Raw genomic sequence first — 10,413 nt, 5'->3', positions numbered from 1 at the left:
AAGGCATTAATAAGTACTTAATAATGACTAATTAAGAGCCAATATGTTACTAATTGGCATGTTAATAAGCAACTAATTAATGGTGAATATGTTCCCCATACTAAAGTGTTACCCTTTGTTTTTCTGGGAATCCCTTCACAAGCCTGCGTTAAAATTCCTGTCGACTAAAAATTCCCGATTATGGATTTCCTACTGTGTGGAACAATTTCCCTTGTGGACCAATCAAGTTAGTCTAAGTCTACATCTAAGTTTCCTGGTTCTTGTGGGAGTAGACAGTTGTTCCGTCTTTCAGTGAGTAAGGACCTTTTATTTATATAGAACGTCTCACAGAGAGCATTCACATAGTTCAAATCCAAACAGTACAATTAAAATAATCGCATGATGCGACAACAGAGACATTGCAGGTCAAATAATCCATATGATGATAAAAATAATGAATATATAAAATGATAATTGATTATTACTATAATGCACACCTAAATGTGTTCTTTTAAAAATGTCAACAGTAGGGGGCTGCTCTCAGCTCATAGAACATTCTACATCAAGCATTCTGCTCGTTACAATCACACATTAGGGCTCAGTCATTAACAGCTGCAGAGAGCAAGGTTCACATTTAAATGAGTTTGGCTTTTAATCGCAAACTACGCTCACGTCCAGACAACCGTGGCCATTTACAAAAACACAAATCCCCTCCCCATTCAAATGTTTAAAAAAAAATCCATGACAACATAAAACACATTCACCGGCTTTAATGTCCATATTATCCAATCATTAAAACAATCAACCAAAGTAAACCTGGTGCTATTACAATATCTAAAGTACTTCTTAATAGGCAAAGTACAGAAAATATGTCTCTTACCTCAGTAAGATATTGTACATTGACATAGATGTATATATATATATATATGTGTGTGTGTGTGTGCATAGTATATTTAGTGCAATAAGTTCAGTCATGAGTAAAATGAAGGTGTGTGTTATGTATACATAAGGAATGATAAATATTTTTGAAACACATGCTTACCCCCGCTTGTAGCGCTGTGTTGTCTGAAAAAACAAGAGAGTGATTAGTTGGGCGGTGTAGTTTTATTTTCCTCCCAAGCACACATGCAGTGGGCCTGTTGCGTAACGCAGCAGGGAAGCAGACTGATTGGACGGGTCTGGAATGAGGCAGTAAGGAGGCCACCTATCAGCCGCTGATGCCTCTGATCACGCCAAAACTACCTGGCTCACAACACTAAAAAAAAGGTTAATAAAGTACACACAAAACTGAAGGTTAGAATATTGTGCAGGAAAATACCTTTACTAAAAATAATAGTTTGAGTGTAAGTCTTGAAAGTATACTTAAGATAAACTTTACTCAAGTACAGAAAGTAAAGGTTAATAACTTCTAAAAAATATAAATGTGTTTAATTAGGGCTACACACATAGATAGTGCTTTGATGATTTACTTTGATCTATTTTCTACAGCACATTTCTGATGGATTTTCTTGCTTATTTCTGTGATACGGCTAAAATCATCATGGCAGAGCAGCTTAAAAACAGAATAGGTTTTTACTAAGTACAGCACCCAGAATGGATGTGAATACCGTATTTTCCGGACCATAGGGCGCACCGGATTATAAGGCGCATTAAAGGAGTCGTATTATATATATTTTTTTATAAATGTAAAAGACTTCCTTGTGGTCTACATAACATGTAATGGTGGTTCTTTGGTCAAAATGTTGCATAGATGATGTTTTACAGATCATCTCCAAGTCGCTTTCTGACAGTCGCTTCAGGATGCGCCGTTTTGTGGGCGCTCTTATTTACGTGGCTCACCTTCCACAGCGTCTTTTCCCCGTCATCTTTGTTGTAGCGGTGTAGCGTGCAAGGACGGGAGTGGAAGAAGTGTCAAAAGATGGCGCTAACTGTTTTAATGACATTCACACTTTACTTCAATCAATAACGGAGCAGCATCTCCTCATCCGTGGCTCACTAGTGCAACAACAACAACGCCGTAAATGTGTCCCTTGAAAAACCATCCGACCGGAACTCTCTAATTACTACAGCTCCTTGGGTGAATAATGTAAACTCACTACACCGGTATGTTTTAGCGCTTTCAAGGCGAGTCTACTGACAGATATAAGTAAGAACTTTACACTACTTTATATTAGAAATGGCAACAGTGGAGGATGAATGTCACATAACAAAAAGATAGAGAAAAAGAAGAAGTTTATCAACTACTGTGTTGGCACGGACTACAAAGGCGGACGCGCACAATTTTTCAGGATTTATGCAGATCCCAAATACAGATCAGCAGGTACCATAAGGTAAGAAAACTTGCCTTTTGCATAATATTGTGAAACAAAACACCAGATAATATGTCTTACCTTATACACACACCATAATAATACTCCTATGTTTAATGCGCCGACAATCCATCAAGTGGTGCGGCTTCATAGCTTACCAAAGTCGTACTAAAACATGTTGATGGATTTTCGAGCGCCGTGTGTGTAATGTTCTATATTTTCAATGGAACATATAAAATGTTGGTGTTGTTTACTTGAGTCATATAGCCATCATATTGCAGTCTACACGTATATCTTATGTTTGACTGCCATCTACTGGTCACATTTATCATTACACCATGTACCAAATAAAATTGCTTCGAGGTCGGTAAGCAAAACCAGAATTATTCCGTACATTAGGCGCACCGGGTTATAAGGCGCACTGGCGAGTTTTGAGAAGAAAAAAAAAAAGGATTTTAAGTGCGCCTTATAGTTTGGAAAATACGGTAAATGATTTTGGATTTCCAATTTAAAATGCAGCTGGGATAGGCTCCAGCCACCACCGCCGCGACCCCGAGAGTGACAAGCGGTAGAAAATGGATGGATGGATTACAATGGAAGAGTATGTGAACTCTGGACTGTTGGGACTATTTTGTCCCAATAAAAGTGTGATTAATAAGTATAAGGAAGTGAAGAAGTGAGTAAATAAATGCATAATGTAATAAAAGTAGTACGTCGGCTTACGACTGTCTCTTGGGTATTTCTTATGCTTTAAGTTGCAAGCAAAAATTCAGTTTATGAGCCTCCCCACTTCTTGTTGGCTTCGAAAATGTCACTAAGAACCCCCGTAGGAAATGACCAAAACATCCGGTCTTACTTGCTAGCATGAGCTTATAGCTAGAGACGGACATAACTTCGTTATTCCAATAACTGTTGGTACCTGTTTTGGGGTTTTTAAGGATCCTCATAAGGTAAAATGGGAATTTAGACCATGGCGGCATGGATGAGATTTATAAAACAATCTTGCCTTCTTCCAAACAAGCCGTTTGGTATTCGGAAAGACGGTGACGTATTTTGCCTTAGTTACGTCAGCGGATATCGCCATACATGGTAGAGGTTTATCTGTAGCCCTCTGCGTGAGTCCAACACAGGTCACTACACAAACTTCCAGCTAAAGAAGTAAAAAGTCCCCGGTTAACTTTTGTGTTTGATGACAATGCACCTACTTGGAGTATCGGACGCAGAGCTTTGAAGCATTCACACAATACTACGTTAGCGATGTAGCATTGTTAGCTTCACCGGACTACTTGGAGACGAGATATAAACAGCTTATTGCAGTGTTCTTGGATGGAGGTACATAGTCACTTCAAATAGGGAGACAGACATTATAATAGCACATAGCCTGGATATTTACCATACCAATACCATACAAGGCTGTATTGACTGAAATAAATCATTGAAAAATCTTTGAGAAGTCCTTACTTATCTCCTCGCTTCTGAGGTTTTCTGGCTCATACATACACATGCGTCTTATGCTTTTGCCATTTCTAATACAAAACCCAAAACCAGTGAAGTTGGCACATTGTGTAAATCGTAAATAAAAACAGAATACAATGATTTGCAAATCCTTTTCAACCCAAATTCGATTTCCCGAGCTCATCTAAGATGGACTGATGCAAAATGGAAAAGTGTCTGTGGTCTGACGAGTCCACATTTCAAATTGTTTTTGGAAACTGTGGACATTCTGTCCTCCAGAACAAAGAGGAAAAGAACCATCCGGATTGTTATAGGCGCAAAGTTGAAAAGCCAGCATGTGTGATGGTATGGGGGTGTATTAGTGCCCAAGACATGGGTAACTTACACATCTGTGAAGGCACCATTAATGCTGAAAGGTACATACAGCTTTTGGAGCAACATATGTTGCCATCCAAGCAACGTCTTTTTCATGGACGCCCCTGCTTATTTCAGCAAGACAATGAAGCCTAAAATACCACAACGGAGACCCCCGGACTGTTGAACAACTTAAGCTGTACATCAAGCAAGAATGGGAAAGAATTCCACCTGAAAAGCTTCAAAAATGTGTCTCCTCAGCAGTGTTGGGACTAACGCGTTACTGTAACGCCGTTAGTTTCGGCGGTAACTAGTAATCTAACGCGTTATTTTTTTATATTCAGTAACTCAGTTACCGTTACTACATGATGCGTTACTTTACGTTATTTTTTACGTAATTTTTTACGTAGTATCGGCTACAAACAGATGCACTGTGGTGTCGTTCTTCTAAATCTTCCTCTGTCACAAGCCGGAGAGAAGAAAAGAGGCGTGTGTGTGTGTCTGGGTGTGGGTGTGGGTGTGGGAAGGGGAGGCACACACGTGATCCGCGGTTTGATATATAAAACAAAACAAAAAGGTTGTTCGCATGCACGTTCAGTCCACACACAGCGTGGTCATGGCGAGCGAAGTAACGGAAGAGCTTGAACGCCCCGCGCCATTTAATCGGTGTGTTTATAGGTGCAGACTCCGTTGTGCAAAACGATCGGTTTTAAACACATGCTGAACGTGCTTGAGCCACGTTACGACATCCCGTCGCGCACCCACTTCAGCGGTAAGATTGTGCCAGATCTTTATGAGCAGGAGAAGAAAAAAGTTGTGGATGATGAACTATCCCGAGCATCATCTGTTGCGCTCACGACAGACTGGTGCACGTCCAGGGAAACTATGTGACGATAAGTGCTCACTTCATCACAGCAAACTGGGAGATGAGAAGACACGCCCCCTCTACGAGAGTCACCTTGCGCAGGTACTGACACAAGCAGTGGAGGAATGGAAGATAAAGATATCCCAGAAATCCGTACTTCCACTTCTAGTCCTACAGAGGTGATCGTGCCCCACTACGGGGCTCGCCTGCCGTCTTTTCGTGTCGTCCTCACCATTTTCGGATCCTAAATAGCTGTCAAAAGGTACCAACTTGTCGGAATACCTACTCAGACTTCTTCTGTCCAGGTGGGACGCATGATTTATGATGAGTAAGGAAGTGATGGCGTCGCTGTAGTTGCTGCTCTTTTGTCATACTTTTCCTGATGTTTCCCTCTTGTTTTCATGTTGGTTTTTTTGCATTTTGGTTGGGGACCCTTTGGGACTGTGTGACAAGGGGTAGCACTTTCGTGAACTTTTTTGTGAACTTCTTGACCTGCCTCCTCGGGAGCTGCTGGGTCTCTGCCACACCAGAGTCCGTTTGGAGAGACTGGAGGAGATGCGGATGAAGTGACAGGACTGCGGAGCTGGCGCTGAGCGCCGGGACGGACAAGCTTCACAGTGTCTTGGCTGAATGAGCAGGTATCGGACACCTTGGACGTATCCTCGCTCATCCATGCGGACTGGACACTGGCCGAGAGTTGGTGGGCGGCCGAGGATGGAGTCGGCTCTCTTGGTTGCTTTGTTGGGTCTGCTCCTGTCTCTGACCATGCTCTCCCGACCCCAGCAGACGATTGATTGATTGATTGATTAAAACTTTTAATAGTAGATTGCACAGTACAGTACATATTCCGTACAATTGACCACTAAATGGTAACGTTTTTCAACATGTTTAAGTCGGGGTCCACGTTAATCAATTCATGGAACACCACAGAGGCCACCACAGTGTATATGTTCTTGTTGTTGTTATTTTACGTTTGTGGCTGTATGTAGAAATGGCTGGTTGCATCAGCTCTGCTCTTTTAATGTCCTTTGTGTTCTTTGATGTTTTCCTCTTACACAAATGTTTATGTGCTATGGCTATGAATTTTTTCCCCCTTGGCCTCAGTCTGGACCCCCTCTCCAGGGCCCAGGCTTGGACTGAATTGCAGTTCCCCTTTGAAGCGTGAGTGAAGAATGCGTGAAGAATGGCGTTTCTTTGATGTGAACACCTGATAAGTCCGAAAGGGAAAGAGACGATACAGTATTATCTGCTCAGAGATGCTACCTAGTGGTTGTTTGAGCACATTGTAGCTGGTCCTGGATAAATCCACTAACCCAAACTCCTTAATGCTATCCCCACATCTGCGGTCCCCTCTGAGTTTTCTCATTACATCCCATTGGGTTGAGTTTTTTCTTGCCCTGATGTGGGATCTGACCCGAGGATATCATTGTGGCTTGTGCAGCCCTTTGAGACTCTTGTGATTAAGGGCTATATAAATCAACTTTGATTGATTGATTGATCACTTAGGCCGGGCTCCAGGTCTATCAGCCCAGCATTCAGGGACAGGAAGTGGAGTCTTGGATGGCAGAGCTGGCCTTTTGACTCTAAAGACATGATCTACCACAAGACTGTGAAAGGAAGTCCTCCTAGGTCAGGGGTGTCCAAAGTGCGGCCCGGGGGCCATTTGTGGCCCGCAGCTAATTGTTTACCGGCCCCCCACACATTCTGGAAATGCTATTGCAAAGATAAAAAATAAACATTAACTAGAAAAAGTTGCAATGTTGACACGAAGCTGCAATGCAGGCTGTTTTTTTCTTTTGTCTATCTTTATTTTTCTTTTTTTGCCATTGCTTAAAAAAAATAAAAAATCAATGTTATAATGAATTATTGACCTATTCAAGGCTCCAATTATTTCAAATATTTCACTTTAAAATGTTTTATGTGGAAAATATTGGATTTATTGTGTGGTTGCCATACAAAAACATCAACGTTTTCTTTGACAAAAGAGCATAAAACAAACAGAATAATAGTTCAAACCTAAAATTGACAGGTATATCTGAAGTTGATCTCGTAACTTAAGTGTTGAAAGTTAAAAAAAACTAATACAAATGTATCACTTTGAGTGGGGCACCTTTTGGATCCTAAATATATTTAATGGGACTTTATTTATCTTTTCACTGTGATTACTCAAAAATAACAATGAATTAATATCAATGGTGTCTTGCATTATTGATGTTTTTAAGGCTCTAATTACTTCACATCAAACATTGCTTTCTGAATGTTTTGGGCAGTGGGGGAAATACTGCATATTTTACTTTTATTATAAAAAACAATGTTGTCTTGACAGAAAAGGCATAAAACCTTTTTTATTTTTTTTAAATTTTATATCAACCTGAAGTTGATATACTGTAGAGATTTACTGTAAGCGTTAAATAAAAACTTTTTTTTTTTACTTATTTTTAACATTTTAATGACTTAGACACTTTATGGTCCCTGGGAGCCCTAAAGGTAAAAAAAAACCAAAATCCATATATTTTGTTATGATTTGAAAATGAAAACTATCAAAATGGCCCCCGCAGGCTTTCATTTTTCCATGTGCGGCCCTCAGTGGACAAAGTTTGGACACCCCTGTCCTAGGTAGTACTTGAAGAGGCAGATAGCGTTGACCACATCTGGTCTTGCTCACTCTGGATCAATCCGGCGCAATTCTTTCTCGACCGTCAGGTGGCAGAGAAGCAATGACGGGGGTGTTGTGGTGTAGTCAGTCGCAGGTTGGGGAGATCTGGGGCTAGGGTGCAGGATAAGTGGTCGATTTGATAAAGTTGTCAGTCGTTATCGTGGCCACAGAACAGCTTGAATGTGTCACACCGCGGTGAGGGATGTCTTGTCTTGGTTTCTTCTGTCTTGTGAATTGCATGTTTTATTTTGAAAAGTAACTCCTCTCGTGTCAGATCACTTTCCCTTCCTTTTGTGTCATCAGTCTGACGTCATCCCTGACCCCTGATTGTTTCCACCTGTTTCCCATTACCCTCATGTGTTTTATAAGCCCACGCCTCCCTTTGTTCTGTGCCAGATTGTCTCGAGTATTCGTGCCTCTCTAGCCTCCATGTCCATGCCTTGCCTCGTCTCACGTTTGTATACCTTGATCCTGAATTCCTTCGTTGCTATTTTGAGTTTTCTTTTTCTCCTCCTCGGCAGAGTGATTTTGTGTTATTTAGTTTTACAGCCGGAGTGGTTAGATTTCAGATTTTCTTATAGTTCTTTCTTTCCTCAAATTTTTGAGTGACATTTTTTGTTAACATTTATTAGATTAGAGAAAGTGTAGCCATTAATTTCTTCCTCCTGTTGGGAGCGTTTTGTGTTTATATAAGTTTCATAGAATATATGTCGCCAATTATAGTTTGTCATTGTTTTTGTGTTCTCCTCCTGTCGGAGTGATTCTGGTGAAGTTGGTAGAGTGGCCGTGCCAGCAATCGGAGTGTTGCTGGTTACTGGGGTTCAATCCCCACCTTCTACCATCCTAGTCACGTCCGTTGTGTCCTTGGGCAAAGACACTTCACCCTTGCTCCTGATGGCTGCTGGTTAGCGCCTTGCATGGCAGCTCCCGCCATCAGTGTGTGAATGTGTGTGTGAATGGGTGAAGGTAGAAAAGCGCTGTACAAGTATAACCCATTTATTTATTTATTATTTTCGGTTGTTCCTTTTTTTTTGGAACCTTTTCCACCGACTAGTTAAGTTATTGTAGATTTTGAATTGCCCTGATTCTGGAGGTGAAAGGAAGCTTTCAAAATAAAAGCCTGCTGATATATTCCCTGCTCTGCATCTGAGTCCTATCCTTTTGACCAAGCTTGACAGAATGAAGGCGGTTGCCTGCTCATTTGGGAAGGTGAGGGTACCCTTTTTGTCGTTAATGACAAAGTCCAGTGCAGCCAGCAGCGCCGACCAAAGAATGCAGTCCTGTGGATTTGCCAAACATGTCTTTCCTACCCCCAGAGTAACCACGCCACTAAACCTTCTCATTGTCCACCAGTTACTCACACACACAGTTACTCGCATTACGACACAAGCAGGTACAAGCAATACCGTAGTAGGTGGTAGCAGAAAAAAATGACAAAACCAAAGGACTAAGCAACGAGAGAGAACTGGAAAAAAAGCAACTGTCCCAGTCCTTTAGCATTCTAGCCAAGTATGACCTGGCGCCTTTTGCAGCCACTAACACCTAAACGGCTGGCGGTGTGACGCACCTGACCCACACAGAGTGGAAATCAACAAAACTAAGTAAAAAGTCAGGAAAAGTAGAATAAAACAGCACAGTACCTGGCTTATCCAGAAAACGTACTGTAAAAATCAGAAGGGAGGGAAGGATGGAGTATAAGGAAATCTAAGAACGTTCCTGAGGATCGTACCTAAACCGCTGGACCAGGTACTGGAATCCTTTCACGTGCAAAGCCAGTTTGATTTCAGTTTCAACAAACAGAGCGAGGCCCTAAAAATGAATGATCAAAAAGTTCTATTGCATTTTGACGAAGATACAAACTTTGTGTAACGTACCTTGTCCTTAGGTAGTCACGATGAACCCTTCATGTTCGTGTTGTTGTTGACTTTATTCCAGCAGCTTCAACCATTCTGCCTTTTGTCTTTCAAGTGGGGATATGATGTCATCGCTCATATTTGTCCAGTTCCTTGATGTCTTTTACAGCATGTACTATGGCTTCTTCTGGTCCTCCTTTCAACACCATGCACATTTTACAGCTGGCGCTGCAAGGGTCTTGAATTTTCTCCTGTTTGCTTGAAGGAAAACTGCACATTTTTTCATGCATTTGAGTACCCTTTCAGAAAAAAAGAGGAAAAACTGATGAAAAAAAGAGGAAAATTCTATCGGCAAAAAGTGCTGCCACGCAATCATGGAAAGAAAAGTTGAACAATTTCCCTTGTGGATTTGTCTAAGTCTAAATCTAAGTTTATAGTCGGAATAAATTACTTGCATTGTTAGATGCCTTGTAATAGCAGTTTTTCACTATTTAGAACGCAAAGAAAAAGGAAAGACGTGTGTTCTTGTCTCACGTAAATGGGGGTTACATCACCAAAATGATTACCGAGCGCGGCCACCGCTGCTGCTCACTGCTCCCCTCACCTCCCAGGGGGTGGAACAAGGGGATGGGTCAAATGCAGAAGGTCATTTCACCACAGCTAGTGTGTGTGTGACTATCAGTGAAGATGATGGGCAAAATAGAAAAAGTGCAGTTGTCCTCTGGTGTGCTTGTATCCAAGTCAGGAAAGGATTTGGAAAGAAACAAAAAGAATGATGAATTCCTTATTCGATTGGCCTGAAATTAGAGTCAAATTAGTTGAGATCAAATTTATTTGTAAATGCATCCCAGGTAGAACAAAGGAAAAATAGGTACAATATACAGTATATTCATATGTACTGATATATTCAATTATGTACATAATTAGGGTTTGCACATAAAA

The 10,413-nt window shown here is 41.2% G+C and overlaps 1 protein-coding gene across 1 annotated transcript in view; it reads right to left on the bottom strand.

The window, feature by feature from the left end:
* Positions 1–9,625, bottom strand: part of aldh1l1 (aldehyde dehydrogenase 1 family, member L1) — a 71,155-nt gene extending 61,530 nt beyond the window's left edge. The window contains exons 1-3 of the mRNA XM_062037873.1: positions 9,493–9,625; positions 9,348–9,427; positions 1,022–1,044 (exon numbers count right to left, since the gene is read on the bottom strand). The gene's annotated coding sequence lies outside the window, so the exon portion shown is untranslated. The remainder of the gene's footprint in view (positions 1–1,021; positions 1,045–9,347; positions 9,428–9,492) is intronic.
* Between the last annotated feature and the right edge of the window lie 788 nt (positions 9,626–10,413).

This window comes from Entelurus aequoreus, linkage group LG26 (assembly GCF_033978785.1).
Source record: "Entelurus aequoreus isolate RoL-2023_Sb linkage group LG26, RoL_Eaeq_v1.1, whole genome shotgun sequence".
Taxonomy (NCBI): Eukaryota; Metazoa; Chordata; class Actinopteri; order Syngnathiformes; family Syngnathidae; genus Entelurus; species Entelurus aequoreus.
The sequence above is the reverse complement of the archived record's forward strand: the minus strand, read 5'-3'. Positions and strand labels throughout refer to the sequence as shown.